A 22,867-nucleotide genomic window follows, 5' to 3' on the forward strand; every position below is an offset into this window, starting at 1 on the left:
TTTCAAGCTATACCCAAAATAAAATTTCTTAAAACTGAGGGAAATAACTATTGAAATAAGATTAAATAGAGGAAGTTTTTGCAATAGAAATGCTTTTCACCAGGGATTGCAAATAACTGTAAGTGGTCAAAATTTCAAACAAAAAAGCTTTTATATTTGCAGTTTTTTATTTTCTCTTAAAATAACAGTTATTTTTAAACGGTTCTATTTAGCTCGACTTGACAGGCTGGACGACACGAATTTTGTAATTAAAATTTAAGTAACTTCGCGATAAGCTACAAGCTTGATACTTGGAATATAGTTCAGACAATGCAATAATAAGAAAAAACCTCCGATTGGTGGCGCATGGATCGAAATATTTCAAAAAATCGTATTTTTGGTCCGATTTGGCTCATATTTGGAACACACAATACATAGACGAATAGAAAGCGACCTATGAAAAAAAGCGTCGCTAGGTGGCGCAGGTATCGATATATTAAAAAAAATCATATTTGTGCTCCGTTACATACAGTTCGGTAGAAGTGACATCAAAATACTTTAGAGTTCGAGGAGGGACAAGCATACGTGGCGCCGAGTCGAGTAAAGTCTTTGGAAGGATTATGTATTGAGGACATAGATTGTAACAAATTGTCAGGAAAGAGTCTTTGTAATAATGAGTCACTAAATGAACTAAATAGGATGATAAATAATAGGCAATTAAATAAAGACTAAAAACTTGAAAATAAAATAATTAAAAAAATGTTTAAGTTAAACGGTTTTATTGTAAACAATACTTACATGAAATAATAATAATACGAAAAGCTAGAACATAATTAGGTAAGTCATAGGAACTAGTCATCACACTCCTCACCAATCTAGGGCGTTGATCAGACAATTAAATAAAAGCGTTGGACGCGTCAAATTTCTACTGATAGTCATAAGTAAAACTAACTGAACCTTAGTCAGGTTATAATACGCCTCACGTTTTTTGAAATTTCACGTGCCCAACTCTTTTATTTAATTGTCTGAATTGCGATGATTAGTACATAGGACCTGCCTAATTATTTTCTGGCTTTTAGTATTATTATTACTTAATGTAAGTATTGCTTAAAATAAAACCGTTTAACTTGAAATTTTTCTTTTATATTATTTGAGTTTTTTATTCCGCTCCGAAAATAATATTTTTTTTTAGGTTTTTATTTCGTTTGGAAATTAACAATTTTTGTTCTTTTATTTGGCTGGGGAAAATAACAGTTACTTTTTAAGTTAATTTATTTTGCTTTGAAAATTTTTTGCACGGGAAATAAGAGTTATTTTTTTAGGTTTTCATTTCGCTCAGAAAAAAAGATTTTCTTTCGTTTTTTTATTTCGCTTGGAAAATAACATTCACATATTTCCTGAGTCTTTAATTTCGGTCCGTAAATAAAAAATTATTTTTTTAATTTATTATTTCGTTCAGAAAATTATATCTTTTCTAGTTTATAATTCATGCTCGGAAAATAGCAGTATTTTTTTTTTTAAGTTTTTTAATTCGCTCGAAAAATAATTGTAAACTTTTGAGTTTATAATTTCGCTCGGAAAATAACAGTTACTTTCGAGTTATTATTTGCGCTCGAGAAAAAGTTGTTACCAGCAATGGCAAACTCCCGGATTACGCAAACGGATTCTCAAAATGTACTGGGATTGAATGAAAGTTACTGAAAAAACAAGTAAGGAAGTCTAAGTTCGGGTGAAACCGAATATTACATACCCAGCTGTACACTTGAAATGCTGTTGTTGTTTGTTTTTTTGTGCTTAATAGTTTTACAAGGCTGCGCAATAATACATATACATATGGTTCTATTCTGGACTAATTTTTCTTCGAGTTATGGCTCCCGAAACATAGAAAATTGCTTAGTCATAAAAGGGGCGGTGCCAGGCCCATTTTTTTAAATTTGAAGTTTTTCCTATTTATTGTTATAAATCCACTTGGGAAATGAAATATCATTGATATAAATCTCTGTTTTGCAAAGATATAGCTTATTTTATTCGTCCACGACCCTTTTAAAAATCTTTTATATAAAAGTGGGCGTGGTCCTTAACCGATTTCGTAAATTTTTCTTCAAAGCATTACTTATAGTACAGGCAACCTCTCTGCCGAATTTTGTTACGATATGTTTAAAGATTTTGGATTTATGATTAATAATATTTTTAAAATTGATTTTATCACAAATGGGCGGTACCACGCCCATTTTAAAAATTGTTTTCAATTGTCTCAATAACAGTCCACGCGTAAAATTTCATATCAAATCATCTATATCTATCTCGATTCCTTTATACCTGTACAACCAATCGTTATCCAATCAAAGTTATAATGCCCTATGTACAAATACAGCTGGGTATAATTAAGGAAACATTTTCTCTCAAATGACGTATAATTTATAGAAAAATAGAAAATTTTTTCTACCTCTATAGAAAATTTCATTAATTCAAGTAACATTTTAAAGGAAATTTTTTCCTTAAGTTTTTTGGCTGGCTTGAAGTCGGGATATTGTTTCCTCATTGAAAATATATGATTTTTTCTCCGTGTATGCATCAGTATTACAAATACAACCATTACATTCAAAAGGTACACGTAGTAAACTAACTAAAATACGCTAAACAAAAATTCATTAAACAAAATTTTACATTCCTAATTTAATTACTTGATATCCTCGAATTAGCATTAAAAGCTATGTAAAACAGAAGTGAATTAATAAAAGAACGAACGTGCAAAAAACGACACGATAATAAAATGACACGTGCAAGCGTTCAGCGGCTGCGAGCTGAGCCTGCGCTAAATCATTTCTACGTAGAACAGCTTAAGTGCAGCTTAAACAAGTAAGCAAGCCAAAGCTCGGGTGTAGCCGTAAATTATATACACTCAGCTTTGAGTTTTAGCAACAATGCTTGGGTTGGAGTCTAGGTTAGGCTTCCCCGATAGGTGACACTCACTTCGACAGCTGGAGGGTATGCTGTGGTTTGACATATGAGAACGGTGACTTGAGTGATAGCTACTTAGAAAAATGCTGACCTCGAAACTGGATAAATCCTTTGAGGAACAAAGTGGGCCTAGACTGAAATACTTTCGCTTTGTTCTATTTGTTCTAGCAAAGTCTAAACGCTACCAAGCCTGAAGTGACTCGAATATTCCAACTCATCATCTTCCCACCATTAATAGATGAGCCTTGGTTAACCCAATGCCTTAGGGAGACCGCTTGATATCCCCTTCCGGCGAGGTGAATTTCGCTACTATGCAATAGCAACCTATTCGTTCCAACATTTTCTTAACTAATCTGAAGCCTACATGTATTGAAGCAACTGCAGGTGGGTGTGGGTAGAGGAAGTCCAAATTGTCTGCAAGTCCAAGCCCTCTATGCCTAGTTTAATTGTACTCATACAATTAAGCCATTTTTAAGGTAGAATTGCTGCGGAGTAGCCACGTGGTGCGTAGCCCAGATTATCCTAATCTTTAGAATAATCAGGCACTGCCACAAAACTCTCGGTTACACCACAACTGATCTCAGGGCATAAAGCTGCTTGTTAATTCAAGTAGATGGTAATTCTCGAAACTTAGTAGCACTGGATGACATTCATTCCACATCATCTACAATCATCGTCCGTTCTAACTCGGATCAATGAACCAGTTACAAACTCTTTTGCACCAGAGGTGTACCTCTGCCCATATTTCTCTCGTAGAAATTATTGTATTGAAGCTAGTACTGCGCTGGTAAGAATGCTAGAGTGCCCGAAGCCAAAAAACTCCTGTCAGAAAGCTAGATCAACGAGCAATGCGTCCCATAAAGTCAGTATAGATCCTTGCCCTTTTTAACTCTATCCACAGCTTCGAATTCTCAGGACTTCGCGTACACTATAATTCCTAGGTACCCCCACCATTCTCCCCCAGTCGAAGGAGGCCTGAATGTAGGCATCTTATATCTCTTCGTTTGGCTGCACAATGCCCATAACTCGGCGGACTCACGAGGATTTTCAGGCAACAACTCGGCCGCCTCGACTCTTAAGCTATTATATAGTCGAAAAAATGGTCCCCCAAGGGTTTGGGAAAGTGTTACGGATGTAGGCAGCGATTTGTTTGACCACTCAAACCTCCGGGTATGTGGAGTTTAGTATTTACTTATTATCGTTCTCCATTTGCATCTTTTTCCATTTTGACAGGGTAAGCATTTGGGTTCGGATAAAGGTGGTTATAATTTCCGCTATATATCGTGGATTATATTTCCGTTAATAGTTGGAACAATCTTCATAAGTACGGCTTTAGGAATTATAAAATACAAATGATCTTGGTCAAATATACTCCTTCCGAGAATGGGAGCAAATTTTTCTTAATTCAGTAAGACTAATGTCGACAACTTTAAGCTTACTTCTATCCGCTGGTAGGTAGGCTACAACCCTATCTCTATCCCACGGCACTCATTCAGAACATTTCAGGACTGAATTGGAAAATGTTTTAGGATTTAACTAGGATTTTTTTGTTAGGCTCTTTTGCCCATTTGGCGTTTGGTGCAAATAAAACAGGAGAGGATTTTGTGTTTCTTTTCGATTTCAAGTTCGTTTTTTGATTGTGCCCATAATTATTCTAGAACTACATATTTAGGAATAATATCGTAACTGTATTCATAGCCACTTTGGGACTGTTTCTCGACAATTTGGACCTATAATGAATCCGAAACGGACTGACACCAAGATAGTTCGAAGTTTGTAATTCGTAACACAATCCAGAATCACTCAAGATTTAGTAGCGAAATGATCACGGAAACTATCTCGCAATGTTGTACTTATTATTTATGTATTGCGAGAGCAGACAACATTAATAATCTCATAAAACAACATTAGTTATAACATCAATCAGAAAGCAACAAAAAACTAAAGAATCGCAAATAAGATTTTAAATATTCCACCTTTCAAAAATATTTGGTCATTTAGCTTATTAAAACATACTATCAAAAGTTCAGGTATGAAAGCTTAATATATTAAAGAAGCCATACTGAAACTAAACTAATCGCCACAAATAGCAAAATTTTAAAATCCAAAAGTTTGCACGAAAACGAGCAAATATTATAAGATTTCATACCTACAAAGAGAGAAAAACAAGAACACTCGAATGACGCCAGAACAAAGTGCGCAAAAGCATGAAACTAACAACAATCAAAGCGTATTGAAACAAATGCAAAAAACACAAAAAATCATATGTACACACCCTTCGCCTTGAAAAGGCCAAAAAGGTAGCAAAGCAACAGTAATATTAATACAAAAGCGTAAACCAACAAAACACCCAACAGAAAAAGAATTAAGAGCAGTCAAACAAACACAACTGTGTAAACTTAACAAAACAAAAAAGTACAATTATACATGTATTATTGTCTTCATTTTTCTTGTTGAATAGCAAAACCCAAGTATTCATTGGCATACAAAGTAATTACTAGCTCATTATTAGGAATATCTGTAGTTACATTGGCTTTGCCAAAAAAAACACGAACCAACGATCATTTCGATATTTTGGAATAATTTCATGACTATATTGGGACCATTTTGAGATTTGTTTTTGATACTGTTTCGGGACCATGCAGGAGCTACACTGATTTTAGCTCTGCGTATGTATATATCAACAGATGATATCAGTACTATTTTCTGGAACATTTCGTGATTGTGTTCGACATTATTTTGGGTTACCATTCTGACGGTGGTTTCGGTCTCGTTACCAACAAAGTATTCATTTGTTTTATTTTTAAAGGGTTTTATTTAAATTGACTCTGTTTAGCGGTCGGTCGTAGTTTACGAATTTTGTAATTAAAATTTAACTTCCCGATAAGCTACAAACTTGAAACTTGGAATATTGTTCAGAACCCGGTGGCATGCAATAATAAGAAGGAAAACTCCTATAGGTAGCGCATGGATCGAAATATTTCAAAAAATCGTATTTGTGCTCCGATTAGGCTCATATTTGGAACACATAATACATACAGTCCGGTAGAAGTGACATTAAAATATTTTGGAGTTCGAGAAGGGACAAGCATACGTGGCGCAGAGTCGAGTAAAGTCTTTGGAAGGATTATGTATTGAGGACTTAGACTGTAACAAATTGTCAGGAAAGAGTCCTTGCAATTATGAGTCATTAAATGAATAAAATAGAATGAGAAATAATAGGCAATTAAATAAGGACTAAAAACTTGAAAATAAAATAATTTAAAAAAAATTTGTTAAGAATTGTTTTTGTTTTTATCGGCCTATTTATAAATGATTCAAGGTTCGATTCGAGCTCAAGGCCAGAACAATAATAATAATAATAATAATAAATAATTATCATTAGAAAAAAATTATTGTTTTGGCCTTGAGCTCGAATCGAACCTTGCTTCAAAATTTGTTAAGTTAAACGGTTTTATTGAAAACAATACTTACATGAAGTAATAATAATACTAAAAGCTAGAAAATAATTAGGCAGGTCCTATGTACTAGTCATCACACTCCTCATCAATCTAGGGCGTTGATCAGACAATTAAATAAAAGCGTTGGGCGCGTGAAATTTCTAAAAATGTGAGACGTACCATAACCTGATTAAGCTTCAGTTGGTCTTACTTATGACTATCAATAAAAATTTGACGCGTCCAACGCTTTTATTTAATTGTCTGATCAACGCCCTAGATTGATGAGGAGTGTGATGACTAGTACATAGGACCTACCTAATTATTTTCTATCTTTTAGTATTATTATTACTTAATGTAAGTATTGTTTTCAATAAAACCGTTTAACTGAAATTTTTTTTTTTATTTTATAATTTTCTCTTTAAAAATTAGTTTTTGCAGTTGGTTTGAAAAAAAATCCTAATGCAGCACAAATGCCGCCATCGCAGCAAGTGGTCCTGTTGGTTTCTACTTGTTAATTTATTGCAACTATTTTGCCCGCTCAGCCGTTTTGTTATGACCCAGGTTTGGGCACGTCTTTGCACTAGATTTGTGGTTTCTGGATTTATCGCTAGCATTTGAACAAAGTGTGTTTAGCTTCTTACATCAGGAAATCGATTTAATAGCCATCTTGAAACCGGCATGTCTTCTATGGCTTATTCCTTTGTGCTTATCCCCAACTTATGTGAAGGTCCAGCACTCTATTCGATTCCTCCACCGGTTTTTTCTCTTGCCTACTGATCGTGATCTTGCGCTTTTCTTGGCGTCTTCTGATGGTCGTTAGATATCAATGCCACCATTTCACGTACCATGACAAGGATCGCGTTATCGCGAACCCCTCGAAAAGCACTTGCGGGGAATGACGTGCTAAGTCTGTGGGCTGCTAAATATATCGTTTTTTGGTTAATCAGTTTAAATTCATGCTACACTGGTGCAAAGTTTAATGTAATCAAATTCGTTACGGCATATAATAGTTGACGGCTAGCTCAGCCTGAACCGCAACTTTCAGGTATTATTAGCTCAAGTGATCCCATAACCAAAGAACTTTTCGCTCCCATCGCCCTGAAATGCTTCTCTAGAGTTAGTTTTAGATCGATGTATGCTCATGCATATTTCATGGAGGGTTTTGAAGTGATTTCGTAATCCCTTATGGTTAGGAATAAATCATTCACAGCCTGCTTAGAGCTCATTAGTAGTACTTCTGTTTTATTGCTAGTCATCACAAGGCCAAATACACTTTTACATGCTATCCTGGCGTTGAAGCACGACTTTTATATGAGGACAGAGGTAGCTGCCTAATGTGCTAACGGAGGCTAACGCGTCCTCTTTCCCATTGTTCGTATACTTCGACCGTGTATGGGTGGCGAAGTTTCCTCCAAAACATATCCGACACCGAAACTGTGCTTATCTGCATGATCACTCCAGTTAATGTTGCATGTTTTAAAGGTCTTATTACAATATATCATCAATCGCACCTTTTGGATGACGGCGATGTCAGCTTTTGCCGTCACGAGGACATTAGTAAGGGTCCGTACATGCCCTCACATCGTGGTCTTTTAAACGTCTGCAGTGGGCACCTTCCTATTCGATGGTTTTTATTTGTTTTCATTGGAGTGTGGCTTTAGGTGGAGGGTCGTTAGCCCCAGGTGAATGGCGATGACGATCCTCTGACGATCTAAACTCATTTTTTAAATAACAATAGGTAGCTCTTGAATGGTGAATCGGATTCATGGCATATGTGAACTAGCGACAAATAGTGCTCGTTATTATAATTTTTAAAAATACTTCGTTTGACTGTTGCATAGCTGTCACTTGATTGAAAATGGTTTTCATTCACTGATCGTAGCACGTAATACAGGCCCAGGAGATTTTTGCATTTGCGCCGCGCTTCAATAAAACACGATCTCCAAGAAAACCCGAAAAATGTATAAGTTTAGCGCCCAAAATTCGTTCCCCTTCTATTTAGAGTAATATTTACAAAACATTTTATTTGATGTCAAATATTATGAACAATATTTTCGTAATATGTTTCCATTTAATTAAAATGTCTGCTGAAATAAACAAAAACAAACTGTTCAAATAAAAATAATAATTAAGACTCGAAAGTACAATTAACTAAACAAAAAATGTTTTACACTAAGCGGCAGCAAAGCAATAGTGTTAATAGTACCCTTACCCCCCAACGCAGACCCTTCCAACCAAATATACCACTTCAAGTAATCTTCCGCAAAATTCGTACGAAGTCAAATATGTAATATAAGAGACCGCCCCATTAGCTGAACTGCGTTCAGGGCTAAAAACGACGGTGGCGACGCATGCAACCGTATGGCCTTCTTCTGCTCACTAGAGCGTTTTTACACGATTTGCAAAATTTAATAAATAATTTTGCTCAAATTATACAATTCTCTTTCTATTCAGGCGCGCGCGACAGTCATCTCCATTGTAAATTTTACCAAGTAGCGCAACTAACAGCTGATCGGTGAAAATTCGCACATTCACACGCACAGTTCTCGACTCAGTTTCAAAAAAAAACTTTAGATTATTTAATTCAAATTTTAAAGTGAGATAATCCTTGCCAATTAATGTATACAGAATATATATGGCGTTTTTGTTGTTATTAAAACAATAGTTTTATTTATATTAAAGCTTTTATCATTTTTTTTTTTAACTTTGAAAAAACTCCGAACACCATTCCTTTATTATATGACATTCGACTGCCTAGTCCACTGCCTTCCACTCTATTCGCAACATAACCTCTACTTAAGCTGCCAAACTATATAGTAAACAATGGTCATCTCTCACGTGGTATCGGTGACGCTCACATAGTGTGAATGATTTTTTTAAATATTGTGACGAGTTTTGGTGTAACCAGACGATATTTTCCGCAAATTTGTTTGGCGTGCGGCTTTTGTATGCCGAGCTATTTTACAAAGGGGGTTATTAGAGAAAGAGTACTCTACAATGCATATCAGTTCTCAATTGGTTTAAAAATTTTACTTTTAGACTGAGATATTTTGCTTGAACTTTCTTTGTTAATAAGCTTCAAATATGCCCTAGTGCGTAGTGCCACCTTACATAAAAGTGCGCCCATCCGGCAACACTTTATCAAACGCTCCACTTAACCAATGACGATCACAGATACTCGTCGTTGCACGCCGCATATCTCAAATATGCGCGAATTTTTTGTATTTCTTGTTTTGTGCGCTCTATAACTGTTGTTGCCATTATCGGCGCTCTTTTCAAAGTTCAACATGGTTTTTGTTATTGCTGGCGCGCTCATAATACATGTATTGTATACGATTAACTCGAATCGTTACTTGTATTTTATTTTTTTGCACACTTCTCATAAGAGCGCAAGTTTAGCGCTGTCGTCACGCGCTCTCTATAGCAGCGCGTTTTTTATTGTTTTTACCGAAGATCACCGCTTGTTGCTGTTGTTTTGAGCCGTTCCAATATAAAAATGCTGGCGCGCGCACTGTTAGTGTCCTAATTTTTGCCATTTTTACACATCAATGCTGCGACGCGTTTTTAAATGTATGTATATTTATATGAACACATGTGTGAAGGTACGTCTACCAAGCTATAGCAAGCTTTCATGTAACCATAAATTAGGATCTCTGTTGACGTTGGCGTTGGCATACACATATACGAGCGTAGCGCGGCATAAAAGTGACGTTGGAGATTTTTTTGCATGATACTCTTGTGCAAATTTTTTCGTCGTTTGTTTCGGCGCAATTCAGTTTGGTTCGATTCGGTTTTGATAAACATAAGCACACGCAGCTAACGTCTCTTTTGGTTGCGGTTTTCGCCGCATATTTTGCGCCTTCCCCTCCGCAAAGCTCACCCCTTTCCCTTGCGCTCCTGCTTTCTTTGTTATAATACTCAAACGGCATTTGCAAATTTTTTTTTTTCACTATTTTTGTAAATATTCTGCTGCCGATCGCATCGTATATTTATTTCGTTGTGTTGCTCGTTTGGTTTTTTATTTTGCCTGTTGCTAATTTTAGTGCTGTTTTGCGCCGCAGTGGACGTCGTGTACATATGTTTATTTAATAATTCGCATGTTGGTGGCTAATACTGTTGCGGTGGCTGCGGCGTTTATTGCTAATAATGAAGAAATTTTAGTTGGCTGCGGCGCTTACTAAGCTTTACGCTGTGTTCAGTTCTTTTCTAAACGGTGCGCGGTATAATTCTAATTTCATTCGGAAATAGCTAAAATCGCATCACATTATCGCATAGTTTTATTGAACCAAGTGAAATTTAGAGAAAATCAATGAAAATTATTTTATTGATGTTACGCATATTATTGTACTTTAAGCTACATAATATTTAACTGAAATTCGAAAGGTGATAAGTGAGCTTACGCAAAAAATTTATGATATTGTGTGTTGGTGCTTTATTTAGTTGAAAAAATGTGACATGCTAATTCCATGTGAAAATTTGCCGACGCCTCGTTGACTCATAGTTTAACTTCATATCTAAAGCCCGTACTTTTCCAAACATACAAACAAAAAAATAAATAGTAAAACTAAATGAAAGTTAACAAACCTTACTTTTTTCAATTGCAAATACTAGTGATTTTGTTTAAAAAAATATATATCTTTCTTTAAAAAAGTGCAAAAAGCCATATATTTCATAAGTAGAGTGGAAGAAGCCAGTGAAACGCCATTTCAAATAGAATAAGTAAAAAAACTTATAAAAATATATAGGTATCTACCTACCTACCTACAAAATAATAAATTAATTTCAATGAAGAGCAAAAATATGTAAAAAAAAGAAATAATAAACAAAACCAAAAATATAATTTAATAAAAAATTAATCGTGGTTAAACTCTGGCAGCTGTACTTTTGAATTAGCACATACCTATTACGAATTATTCTTATAATGCCAACGCGGCGGGTTCCAAGATAATACCTGCTTAGCCTAGGTTAGGTTAAGTTGAACTGGCCGATCCGTGAGAACCTCACATAGACTGAATGAGTCCGCAGTGTTACCAAAAGTTTATTGTACAACCAAACTGAAAAACCAAAAACCAGGGCCTGGGTATGCCACTTGCTGCTTCTAGATCAACAGCTGTATCCACTCCTTATAGCTGGAGTCTTAACCTGGCAAGCGCAAGGCATTAGCAAAAAACATATTTAGGAGCTAAAGAAACAAAATGTTGCTTTATTTTTTCCATGGTAATAAAAAAATAATACCGGCCTCCCAATTGGCCCGTTAATTCAATGATCGGTAGTTTAGAGTGAGATTGTGTTTAAATAAATTTTAACTCTATAACTTTATGAAAGCGAAGTAGTTATCGCATAAAAAATCTGCAAACTTCGGTGAAAGATCCAGATGTGAATTTCAACCAGCTGATATAGTCTTTTCAAACAGAAAGTTTCGAGATATAAAAAAAAAATCTAAAACAATTTTTTAAAATTAATGCTGCCTTAAAAAGATAACCTGCCATTGTGCAAGTGGGCCTAAGAGGAAACGATATCAATAGGGCAATTATCTCACGGCAAGTAAGCGTAGTAAACATAGAAATATTCCACGTTGCCTAGGCCAAATTAACAAAACTCAGAGAACGGCCCACTTAACCAAGAAATATGCTTTCAATCTGATCCTTCATTTATCACCTAAAGGTGTAAGCAGTCTCTGGAGAAAATCGGCACAGGGAGAAGCATACATCTATATTGGGTCCCAGGGCATATGGGAATATATGGCAATGAAAAAGAGGACGAACTAACTAAAAAGGGCGCATCCCTTGAAGCTTGCTCCATAGACGTCCCAATTAGACTGGACGAGATTAAGCGAAGGCGAGAGGTGCACATGATCGACCAAGCGGGAAAGGCGTGGGTTCAAGCTCGTGGCTGTAAAGTGTCGAGGATTATGTGTAGATCTTACAACCTTAGACTAACAAAGTGGATTCTATCATTAAAAAGAGAGGACTGTAGACTCATTACGGGTATTCTGACTGGACACTGCCTTCTGGCGTCACATGCCTTTAAATTAGGCTTGGTCAGTGATAGCAGATGTAGGAGGTGCGGGCTGGAGGAGGAAGCAATCGAGCACGTTATGTGCTCATGCCCTGCGCTTGCTAAGCTAAGACTCCAGCTATTAGGAGTGATACAGCTGTCAGATCTAGAAGCAGCAAGTGGCTTAAATCTTGGGAAGCTTATGGTATTTACCAAGAGGTCCTGGTTTTGATAGAGCTTTTCAGTTTGGTCATTAAAACAAACTTCTGGTAACACTACGGACTCAATCAGTGAGGGATAATTCTGTTTGTCAAGCAAGAGGCTCGAAATTTTAAACATATTTCAGAGACCAGATGGTGTGAAATACCTATATTCCGCTAGGGGACGCACCGATCAAAGTATTAAAAAAATAGTAAGGTGGGAGAGGGTGTGGGTTTGGAGTGCGATAAATTTTCAAGGGACTTGTCCTTGCGTTACAAACTTGAAGTTTCTCAAATAATTCAGAGCACGGTTTGAAATAAGTAGAAAATTACTAACTTAGAATCTTGCGACCGATTTTTAAGTAACCTTCCGGTAAACTAGGGACTTGAAATTTTAAACATATTTCAGAGGTCAAGGGGAGTAGAATAAATGACATGGCAAATGTGACATCGTCATAACGCCATAGTCATAACCATATTTTTTCTTATCGATATCAATTAGCATGGGATATTGGTGCCTTAACCTGAAAAATGTGACTATTTTATAAAAAGGAAGAAAATGCTAAAAATTAAGAACAAATTCCATGAATAAAAAGACACTTAATGTAAAAAGTAGGTATTCAAAACAAAATATCGAAAAAAATGTGGTAAATTGGTTGGTATGGTATGGTTATGGCTAGGGCGTTATGGTATGGCACCATTAGATCGGCTGTTTTATATGGATATGGCAAGTTTTCCTTGAGCTTTAATATCACAAAATGCTCCTCTAGAAGCGCACTCGTAAGGAAGAGGGGGAATCTTGCGGTTCGCAATTTAGTGATCCGTATACGCTGAAGCTCTTATACACGTCACTTGTTCGCTCCAAACTTGAAAACTTGAATATGCGGTCTTTATTTGGAGACCTTATTTTGATTGTCATATCAAACGACTTGAACGTGTTCAAAAGGTGTTTTTGCACTATGATCTACGCTCATTAAATTTTATAGACCCACTTCCACCCTATATTGCCAGATGCAAATTAATCAACCTGAAATCGTTAAACTCCAGAAGAACTATTCTGTCCCTCTCTACAGTGTTCGACATTATAAATGGTATAATAGATAGCCCTCTTTTACTTGAACGTATTTTTTTCCATGTCCCGCAGCGTTGTCTTATCTATAGAGCTTTAAGGGAACTTAACACTCCCTCGGGTTCTTTTATCTCTGATTAATTTAGCTCTAAAGCCAAATTTGTAACTTCACTACATGTAAGTTTTGATTAATGTTGTAATTGTATAATCGTGTAATATTTATATTGATCACTTAACATTTATTATTTAAAAATTTAAAAAAACCCAAAGTTTTGTCATTAGTCTGTAAGTGCACTCTCGTCATGTATGACTACAAATAAATAAATAAATATTAAAAGAATTGCCAATGAGCTACAAATTCGAAACTTCACACAAAAATCTGCGAAACAATGACACAAACATCAAGATAAAAAGAAGATAAAATTTTTATACTCAGCTGAGCAGAGCTCACAGAGTATATTAATTTTGTTCGCATAACGGTACCCCGTCACGGCATAAACTAATCGAGATATAGATAGATATAGACTTCTATATATCTACATCTTAATGAAATTTGCTATGTAAGTTCCTGGGTACTCATCTCAGATCGCTATTTAAAATGAACGAAGTCGGCCTATAACCACGGCCAGTTTTTTCGATATCGAAAATTTCGAAAAACCGAAAAAGTGCCATAATTTATTACCAAAGACGCATAAAGCGATGAAACTTTGTAGGTGGGTTGACCTTATGACGCAGAATAGAAAATTAGGAAAATTTTGGACAATGGGGTGGCACCGCCCACTTTTAAAAGAAGGTAATTTAAAAGTTTTGCAAGTTGTAATTTGGCAGTCGTTGAAGATATCATGATGAAATTTGGCAGGAACAGGGAAGACATTTTTTTTTTAAATGGGCGGTGCCACGTGTATAGAAAAGTAATTTATCTGAAATTAACTGTACAATTGATGCTCACGCTGAGTATATAATGTTCGGTTACACCCGAACTTAGACACCCTTCTTGTTTTTATTACCTCCTTTATACAAATGCAATTTGCAGATGCTTAAAATACTTGTACTGCGAAGTTTTCGAACCAGATGGACTTTAAAGAAGTAACATTTCATATTCACACTTGGAAATACCACCATTTTTCTGCCTTCCCTTTTTCACATTTTTCCCGAAAGCATCAGAAAGTTGATATGTATTGATGCAACATATTGATAAAGATTTCCTCATTTTCACTTCTGGATAAAAAAAAACGATAGATGGGATCGAGGAGAGTTGAAGTATTCGTATGAAATGCCAAGTACAGGGTGCAATATTTCGTAGGACATTAAAGTTATAACTCTTACAGATAATGTATAACTTCACCAAAGACTCATTCACACCTTCTTAACTTTAAGTGCAAATAAAAACAAGTAAGGAAGGCTAAGTTCGGGTGTAACCGAACAACACATACTCAGCTGAGAGCTTTGGAGACAAAAGGGAAAATCACCATGTAGGAAAATTAACCTAGGGTAACCCTGGATTGTGTTTGTATGACATGGGTATCAAATGGATGGTATTAAAGAGTATTTTAAAAGATACTGGGCCTTAGTTCTATAGGTGGACGACTTTTCGAGATATCGCCATAAAGGTGGACCAGGGGTGACTATAGAATGTGTTTGTACGATATGGGTATCAAATGAAAGGTGTTAATGAGTATTTTAAAAGGGAGTGGGCCTTAGTTCTATAGGTGGACGCCTTTTCGAGATATCGCCATAAAGCTGGATCAGGGGTGACTGTAGAATGTGTTTGTACGATATGGGTATCATATTAAAGGTATTAATGGGTGTTTTAAAAGGGAGTGACCCTTTTGATTTCTCCCAGCAGAACTTTTTCATTTTCTTCTACTTAATATGATCGATGTCACGCCCATTTTACAAAGTTTTTTCTAAAGTTATATTTTGCGTCAATAAACCAATCCAATTTATGTTTCATCCCTTTTTTCATATTTGGTATAGAATTATCGCATTTTTTTAATTTTTCGTAATTTTTGATATCGAAAAATTTGGCGTGGTCGTAGTCGGATTTCGGCCATTTTTGATACGAAGATAAAGCGAGTTCAGATAAGTACGTAAACTAAGTTTAGTAAAGATATATCGATTTTTGCTCAAGTTATCGTGTTAAAGGCCGAGCGGAAGGACAGATGCTGCACCATATCATTACCGGGGTTGAATGTTGACATAATTTACTTATATACTGTAAAGATATTAAATTTTTTGTTAATTTTACTTAAAAAAATTTTTTTTTGAAAGTGGGCGTGTTCGTCTTCCGATTTTGCTAATTTTTATTGAGCACACATATAGTAAGAGGAGTAACGTTCCTGCCAAATTTCATCATATCTTCAACGACTGCCAAATTACAGCTTGGAAAACTTTCAAATTACCTTCTTTTAAAAGTGGGCGGTGCCACGCCCATTGTCCAAAATTTTACTAATTTTCTATTCTGCGTCATAAAGTTAACCCACCTACCAAGTTTCATCGCTTTATCCGTCTTTGGTAATGAATTATCGCACTTTTTCGGTATTTCGAAATTTTCGATATCGAAAAAGTGGGCGTGGTTATAGTTCGATTTCGTTCATTTTAAATAGCTATCTGATATGAGTGCCCAGGAACTTACATACCAAATGTCATCAAGATACCTCAAAATTTACTCAAGTTATCGTGTTAACGGACAGACAGACGGACGGGCGGACATGGCTCAATCAAATTTTTTATCGATACTAATGATTTGGATATATGGAAGTCTATATCTATCTCGATTCCTTTATACCTGTACAACCAACCGTTATCCAATCAAAGTTAATATACTCTGTGTGCAAAGCACTCTGAGTGTAAAAATAATTAGGACACGCGTAACTATAAGTGTGTGTTTTTTAAGATGTGTAGTCAATTTGAAATAACTTTTAGTAAATAGTAAACAAATGCTGGTAAAATAACAAGCGAGCAGAGCAGGAAGTGTTGATATGATGCGTTAATACTGAGGTTGGTGCCACTGGCGCTGATTCTTTATTTCGCACTACAGTGGCGCAAAGACGCCAAAGACCATACATAGCACATACTTTTCTTGGCAAAAGTCCAATGGGCAAATACTTCAACTCAATGCCGCAAAGCTTTCCCTCACGAATGTTAACAGATAGATTTGGTTATGGTTATAAGCAGAGAATATATAAGCATAGAAAACTGCCAACTGAACGAATATCGAGAACAGCTAATCATTAAATCGCAGGTAGGTGTGTAATTCACCGCTGGAGAAATGTAACTTGAAGTTGCGCAAACATGTTTCGTTGATACCGGGAATGATGCTGACTTCATGACATCACAGTAGAAAAAGGGCCAATAATCAGCCTTAATATAACTGATAAATTAGAAAACGAGGGTTCGAATCGTAACATACGATCACGGATCGGCAACCATGCGAAAGAAAATTACGTGATACGTCAAACGTATAAACAGCATGGGATTATAACATATGATAGCAAACGGAACGTAAATTATTTTCAATTCACAATAAATTTTACGATCCGCATTAGGTTGGATTGTATTTTTAGCTCACAATAGATTTTGAACTGTCAAATTGGTTGCCAAAAATATAAAAAAAAATATAGTAAATAACTGCGATGGATCCAATTTTATTGTTTTGTTTGAGCTCCAATAAATGATTGCAGTTTCTTGAAAAGATTTCGCTTAACTTGAGAAGCTTCTTGTTACTTTCTGGAGATGTTAAATTTGAAGCAAGCCGTACACCAAAGCGGGTGTCTCGCCATGAATTCCGCCAATATTTCCTTTTGCCTTGGATTAAGGTTCTTTGAATTCTACCTTTGTTAATAATAAGAGTTTGAAATTTGTTATTAAATTTTATTTATTCATCTACTTAACATTTTTTTTACATTTTCAATGAAATTTTTGTGTATTGAATGATATACATTAATTTAGTTTAGTATATGAACCAAAATTGGAATAAAAAGAAAAAAATATGTACCTTTTACCCAATAGTTAATTTTTTCCCCGTAAAACTTGTCCTCCCAACTTCAGAGAGGTCAAAAAATATACAGTTTATATGATTTCTTACGAAAATGGCCTAAGTATATACAAATTTGAAAATATTTCAGACGAGTGAGCTATCTTTGTAAAACTCGAATCGAAAAACGTATGCAAGTCATTAAATGTTTTTAGAATAAGTAAAAAGTGCCGATAATTTTAGAAATTGTTAGCTAAGTAAATCATTACATTTATTTTCGTACACAAAGAGTTGGGTGCTTTTAAACAATAAATTTTTTATTCCGTCCTTTTTCAATTTCTAAAAAATATATTCCACTAACGTTAAGTAACAATTTGTTGCACAATCACTAGAATAAAAAACCTTGGCCGCACCCACTTCGCAACTTTCATTCTCTATGGCACCAGCAACAACAACATACAGGCTATTAAGTTCAACGAAGTGTAAAATATTACAAACAGACAAGCAATAATATATATTCGCAATACACAAACAAACATACAAACTTATGTATCCTACTAGCAGAACAACTGCAAAACTAATTTCCTTCAATTAAAAATTGGCGAATTTTTCTACACACTGCCCTTCTTGCGCTCTCCACTTAAGTTATTTTTACCTTTTTTTCTTTTTTTTTTTTACTTGCAAAAAATAAAAAATAAAATTACAAAAAAAATTAAATAAATAAGTAAAACGCGAAATAAAAACGTAGAACACAAAAACAGAACTCGTTAATGTTCACACTAAAAATAGTCTAGAAAAAAAAAATTAATACAAAATTTTTTGAAAAGAAGATTATTCCAACATTTACAATGTACAATAGCAGAGATGTGTGCGAAATACGCACACATACAGTTACTTAACTGCAAAGCATAATGTGGGGCTACTTAAGCTGTAAAAGGAGTAGTCCCATATATATCCATATCGGAAATAGTTGGACTTTGATTAGTATCAAACTAATGAAATGTGGGAATAATAGAAAATTATGAATTTTAATTTAAGTTTTATTATTTTGAAAAAAACTTAAGTGGGTTTGATTGTTTATTCCATTGCAATTAAATAAAATTACCGACTAAACAATTTGGGCAACCGATTAATATCAATAATTTTCAAAATTATTTAAGCTTTAGTATTTAGTCAAATGATCTGAAATCTCTTAAATAATGATATAAGCCCTGATGATTGTAAATAAGATGGCGCGGTTCTAAGCTCCTTTTAAATGATAAATATTCAATAAATAATTTTTTAAATGATTATTTGCAATTATTTATTATTCTTTTAATAATTAATTAGTATCTATGGAACTATAGTTATAGAACTGTGGTTTAAAAATTAGTATTCTAATCAAGTTCTAATCAGTTTTATTGTAAACAATTTAATACAAATATTATTTATAATTTTTTAATCTTTTGTGACCAACTTGTTTTTTAGACTGTGCAGTTTTCCACCCTCTTTACTGATTACTATCACTACTTGAATCTTTTAATTGCTTATTATTGATTTAATTTCCGGTGTTGTTTAATTATCACTTAATTTTTTAAGCTAAATATTTATTGCTTTTGATTGCAATATTAATAATATTTGAATATTCGCAATTCTTTTTGGCTGTTTTAGTGGATTTGTTTTAATCTGTCGTTTTTTAATCATTTTAACTGCTGAAATCCATTTAGTCAACCAATAGCAATCGAGAGTGAATACTGAAATTGTAATTTAAAGTTGTAATTCGTTTCTTAAGTAATTTAATGATAAGTAATTTTAATTTATAACTAAATACTTATTTTATTATTTGTATTTAGTTTTTGTTTTGAACTTTGCGATTAACATGATTATTGTGCAATGAGTTTTGATTTTTTCTAGTGCTTAGTTTTAATCTTGTTTCGTGTTTGAATGATTGCTACTCGTTGACTCATACTTCCTATTTAGTCAAATTATAACAGCACACATATTTATATTTTAATAGCAAATAGTTTTTGATGATTTTTAAATTATTCATTGCTTATTTACGTTAATACAACATAATCTTTAGCGCTAACAAGGCGCCGCCCTTTGCTTCCGTTGGCGTGTTCCGATAAGAATACTGCCTTAGCTGGAGTATTTTCTTTCATTCGCAAATAAATGGTCTGGTTAGCAAAATAGCACTTAAATACCTTAGTAAAAATGTTATGATGTCATTTATTAGCAAGATTTAAAAAAAATTGTCAATGAATTAAGTTTTTTCCCTGAAATAGGTAAAATTGGTCAGATGATTAAACTACTATTTAAACTATACAAAGATTGTTTGATTATTTCAACTAGCGGGTTATTTCATTTGGTTAAATTTTTTTATTTTATATTAATGGCAAATATTTGTTTATTATCTTCTAAATAATAATGGCTTATGCATGGCATAACGGCTAATTTAACTTAAAATAAAAAATTGTAACACATTTCTTCCTAGACTTAATAAAAATGTTCAAATAATTTAAAAATAAATAAATGTAAGGCGCGATAACCTCCGAAGAGATCTAAGGCCGAGCTTCTCTTCCAATTTGCGTCGTGCTCCTCTTGATTTTCCCTACAAATTGGCCGGACGGGACCTACATGTTTTGTGCCGACTCCGAACGGCATCTGCAAGGCAGATGAGTTTTCACTGAGAGCTTTTCATGGCAGAAATACACTCGGAGCGTTTGCCAAACACTGCCGAGGGGCGACCCCGCTTAGAAAAATGTTCTTCTAATTGAAAAACCTTATTTCTAAAATTTTGATGTTGCTTTGCCCGGGGTGTGAACCCAGGGCAAACGGTGTGGTAAGTGGAGCACGCTACCATCACACCACGGCAGCCGCCAAGTTCAAATAATTAAGATTACTTTTTTTAATGAAGAAAGAGTAACTAAACTTAATCAAATTGTTATAATATCATTAAAATCATACAAAGACGATTTGATTAACTTTTATTTACCAGATTATTTTGAACGACAACTTGTTTATATCTTAGAGGCGATGGATTTTTTATGTCATAAATTATTATGTGAACTTATAGGCCAAAAATCTTCAAATAAATAAAATTGATTAGATAGTTAAAATGGCATTTAGATTTTAGAAAGTCCATTCAATTCTTATCAACTAACTGATTATTTGGACTGATAATATAAATAATAACAACACATTAAAGTTTTATAAGATTAATTATAATTATCTATAGTATATTTTGTCATTGTTAACTTACTTCAATAAAAATAAATGATAATTTAAATAAAATTAAAGAAAAAAAAACTTTTTTAAAAATAAGCTTTTATTATTGGTTAATAAAATTAACTAAAAAGTAAACAATAAATTGACTCTAAAGAAATATAACACTTTATAAGTTCATTGTAAGCTTTAACGATAATTAGGCTTTTTCGTCTGCGACAAAAGAATTCTATATTGTACATAATTATATATTTTTAACATTAAAACTTTACACCTAAATTATTAAACCGTACAGTTTATATCACAGTTCTAATTGTGCTAATAAAAAACGTGTTGAATTTTGATGGTATAATTAAGAACATTTAGGATCTCCCTTTCTTGCTATCGCAATGTAACACGCTTTTATTAGAACAATTAGGACTGTGATATAAACTGTAAGGTTTAATAATTAAGGTGTAAAGTTTTAATGTTAAAAATATATAATTATGTACGATATAGAATTTTTTTGTCGCAGACGAAAAAGCCTAATTATCGTTTAAGCTTACAATGAACTTATAAAGTGTTATATTTCTTTAGAGTCAATTTATTGTTTACTTTTTAGTTAATTTTATTAACCAATAATAAAAGCTTATTTTTAAAAAAGTTTTTTTTCTTTAATTTTATTTTTTACTTTTTAGTTCGTTTTATTAACAAATAATAGAAGCTTGTTCTTAGAAAAGCCTTTTTCTTAAATATAATTTAAATAGGAATTTTTTTAAATTTTTAGTAGGGTAAAATATTGTTTAAATTAGTTACGTAATCTTTACTTAGTTATTTGTAACGTTTCTCATTCTATCCATTTCTTTTAATGCATCAACTTACTTTTTAGTTAATTTTATTAACCAATAATAAAAGCTTATTTTTAAAAAAGTTTTTTTTCTTTAATTTTATTTCTTTCTTTAATTTTATTATATCATAATCCGAATATATTGGGGCATATTCATAATCGAAATAAAATGTGACTAAGTTAGTTGAAGCATTTTTGACAGAAAGCACATATAAAATTGTGTCAAACAGTGTTAAATAACTTAACTTTGCCTATGCCGCGTTCTGTTTACAACTACTTATTGCAGATCTCTCATCAGTGGGTTAAATCTGTTTTATCGCCAAAAATCTGTAAAACAAAATCAAGTGCGCAGAAAAGTATGCAACACTTACCAATAACAGCCTAACGGCGTTAGCGTTCGTTGTATCACAGAATTTTTACACTTTGAAAATGACGGCTGTTGTTTGCAAGGTTGCATTCCTTTGAGTCTTCATTTTCACCATCTGGATTAACAAAGTCATGAGCCTGGACATTCGTGCAATTTTAGTGATGGATGTAAATTGCATGGCGCCAGCGCCAATGCGGTGCCAGCTCAACGGTAGCTCATTGACGAATTGACTCCAATCGAATTTTTGACGCTACTTAGTAGTGAGTGCGTAGTACATTTCACTTGCAATATTGAGTGAAACGAATTTTGTTTGTCAGGCACGAGTTTGGTGTTATTGGCGCTACTGACAATGATGACACTGAGCTGATGGCGGTAGCACTGGTAGTTCAGCTTTTGAATCAGAGAAAGAATTGATGACCCGTGCAAATTATTATGGCTTTGGCCGTGTAAATTATTATGTTGTATTTGCACCAAATAAATGCTGCGGACATAACAACCGGAGTCATTTTTGAGTTGTATATTTTAAATTTAATGTAAAATAATATGGGTGTGTTTGAGCGGCCAAATAATAACAGTAGTATTGCTAAAGTGCTGCTAAGTTGATGGAATGTCGCTAATTTCCTAGCGATGATCAATAGATTTTCAATATTTCGTTCAACGGACACGCGAAATTGCCACATCTGCTCAAATTTTCCAAGTTTTTCCATTCTTGATTTAACTTAAGCTGTTATGCCAATATTTTTCAGCCAGCTTTTTTCAAATAGGTAATTTTTCCAAAAGCAAAATAAATTACAGAAAAGATTACAGAGTTAAACAGCCTTAAAATTTCAGCTATGTTGGTTATACAC

The 22,867-nt window shown here is 34.0% G+C and overlaps 1 protein-coding gene across 2 annotated transcripts in view; it reads left to right on the forward strand.

Moving 5' to 3' along the window:
- The first annotated feature begins 10,318 nt into the window (after window positions 1–10,318).
- fru (fruitless) overlaps window positions 10,319–22,867 on the forward strand; it is a 171,953-nt gene continuing 159,404 nt past the window's right edge. The window contains exon 1 of one of the 2 annotated variants that reach the window (XM_067763018.1): window positions 10,319–10,593. The gene's annotated coding sequence lies outside the window, so the exon portion shown is untranslated. The other variant, XM_067763014.1, reaches the window with a different exon arrangement.

This window comes from Eurosta solidaginis, chromosome 1 (assembly GCF_040869045.1).
Source record: "Eurosta solidaginis isolate ZX-2024a chromosome 1, ASM4086904v1, whole genome shotgun sequence".
NCBI lineage: Eukaryota > Metazoa > Arthropoda > Insecta > Diptera > Tephritidae > Eurosta > Eurosta solidaginis.